At 41.5% G+C, this 2,471-nt stretch overlaps 1 non-coding gene across 1 annotated transcript; it reads right to left on the bottom strand.

Annotated features, from left to right (window-relative positions):
* Positions 1-1,564: 1,564 nt before the first annotated feature.
* trnad-guc (transfer RNA aspartic acid (anticodon GUC)) lies at positions 1,565-1,636 on the bottom strand. The gene has a single exon. It is a non-coding gene; the product is annotated as a tRNA-Asp (tRNA).
* Positions 1,637-2,471: the final 835 nt, after the last annotated feature.

Genomic DNA, 2,471 nt, shown 5'->3' with positions numbered 1-2,471 from the left:
CACTGAAATAACTGCGGCAGGAACTGGTGTAATATTATCATAGATATAATCCATTTCAATATAAACAAAGTCAGGGTCTGGTGCAGTAATACTGAGACAGGGCTGATTGCTCCAATTATTGATACAGCACCGACAGCAATATAAACCGAGACTGGGTCTTGTCTCAGAGATTGCTGAGCTAGGATTTAGTGCATTAACAACAGACTTGGCCTTGTGTAATATAAACAGGGACATGGTCTGCACAGCAATAACAAAGACAGGGTCTATTCTAATAGAAACTGAGACAATGTCTAGTGTAATATAAACTGAGGCAGGGTCTAGTGTAATATAAACTGAGACAGGGTCTAGAGCAATATAAACTGAGACATGGTCTAGTGTAATATAAACTGAGACAGGGTCTAGTGTAATATAAACTGAGACAGGGTCTAGTGCAATATCAACTGAGACGGGGCCTAGAGTAATATAAACAGAGACAGGGTCTAGTGCAATATAAACTGAGGCAATGCCTAGTGTAATATAAACTGAGACTGGGTCCAATGTAATATAAAACTGAGACAAGGTCCAGTGTAATATAAACAGAAATAGGGACTAGCATAAAATAAACGGAGACAGGCAGGGAAATACATACTGAGATACGGTCTAACAGAATATAAGCAAAGACGTCATCTAGTGTTATATAAACAGGGACATGATCTACTGGAATAAAAAGTGAGGCAGTGCCGAGTGCAGTAATAATTGAGGCAGGGCCTTGTGTAATATGAACAGCAACATGGTCTAGTTCAGTAATAACCGAGACAGGATCTGGTGAAAGGAAACTGACATGGGGTATACTGTAATTTTACCTGTTACAGGACCTTGACTAATGTAATCTGAGACAGAACCTCGTGCAGTAATTACCAACAAAGGGCCTGGATTAATATAAACAGAGATGTGGGCAAGTGCAGCAATAAGAGAGACACTGTATTAACAATAATAACAGTGACAGGGCATCATGTAATATAAACAGGGACATAGACTGGTGCAGCATTAACCGAGACATCCACTAGTTTAGTATAAACGTGGCAGGGTCTAATATTGCAATAACTGAGACAGATCTTGTGTCATGCAAACTGGAACATGTTCTGGTTTAGTATAAGCAGAGGCAAGTACTAGTGGTGTAACATGGGCGATTGTCATATCAGCCAAGACATGGCTCAATGCAGTCATAACGAAGGGAATGCCGAGTTTAATATGGCCTTGGTCCGGTATATTAACAACTGAGATTGGGCCTATTACAGAAACAACTGAGACACGACCTATTGTAATATGATAATAGACTTGAATTAGTGTAATATATACAGACACAGGGTCAAGTTTATTATGAAACTCTTTCGAGTTATCAACAGTCACAGATTGGAACTCTTTTGAGTACAATCACAGTTCTTGGTTTCCGGGAGTGGGACATGAACCCACAACCCTCTGATTCAAAGGCGAGGGTGCTATGAACTGAGCCACAGCTGTGACACCTCCTTAAAACGGGACACCGCTCACAACAGAAGATTATTTTTGGTGTAATTGTTACTTCGTCCGCGGCGGGGAATTGAACCCCGGTCTCCCGCGTGACAGGCGGGGATACTGACCACTATACTACCGAGGAACTGAACAAGGACATGATCCAGTGCAGTAATGATTGAGACAGTGTGTCTGTTTCATAAAATGCCAGTAATTGCTGTTTCACTGCCATCTACCGGACAGACCTCGCTATTGCAGATGCTGTGAAAATATCGGTTTCAGTGACTGCATCTGATATCCATGATAGAATCATAGAATTCTTACAGCGCAGAAGGGTGTCATTCGGACAATCATGTCCGTGCTGAACGCCTGAAGAATCAATTAACCTATTGTCACTCTTTCCCCGTAGCCCAGCATTTTATTTCCTTTTCAGGTAATGATCCGATTTATTTTCGAAAGCATCAATTGTTCCTCAATCCACCGCACATTTAGGCAGTGCATTCCAGATCCTTACAGCTCACTGCGTGAAAAGGTTTTTCCTCTTGTCTCCATTGTTCCTTCTTCAGATTACTTTAAACTTGTGCCCTGTGGGTATCGATCTTTCAACCAATGAGAACAATTTCCCCCTATCTCCCCTATCCAGGCGCTTCATGATATTTAATACCTCTATCAAATCTCCTCTAAACTTTAACTTCTCCAAGGAGCTAAAAGCCAACTTCTTCACTCTTTATACGTAACTGGAGTTCCTCTTCTGGAACATTTTCCATGAATCTTTCCTGTGCCCTCTCTTATGCCTTCAAATTCTCCAAAAAGCGTGGTGCCCGGAATTGGATGCAAGTCTCCAGTTGAGGCCTAAGCAGCGTGTCACACAAGTTTATCATAGCCTGCTTGCTTTAATACTCTTTTATCCTATTGATAAAGTCCAGGATGCTGCATGCTATATTAAGCAGGCTCTCAACTTGTCCTACCACCTTTTACTA

This window comes from Cetorhinus maximus, chromosome 23, assembly GCF_964194155.1.
Source record: "Cetorhinus maximus chromosome 23, sCetMax3.hap1.1, whole genome shotgun sequence".
Classification (NCBI taxonomy): domain Eukaryota; kingdom Metazoa; phylum Chordata; class Chondrichthyes; order Lamniformes; family Cetorhinidae; genus Cetorhinus; species Cetorhinus maximus.
Note: the sequence above shows the minus strand (reverse complement) of the source record. Positions and strands in the feature narration are given on the sequence as shown.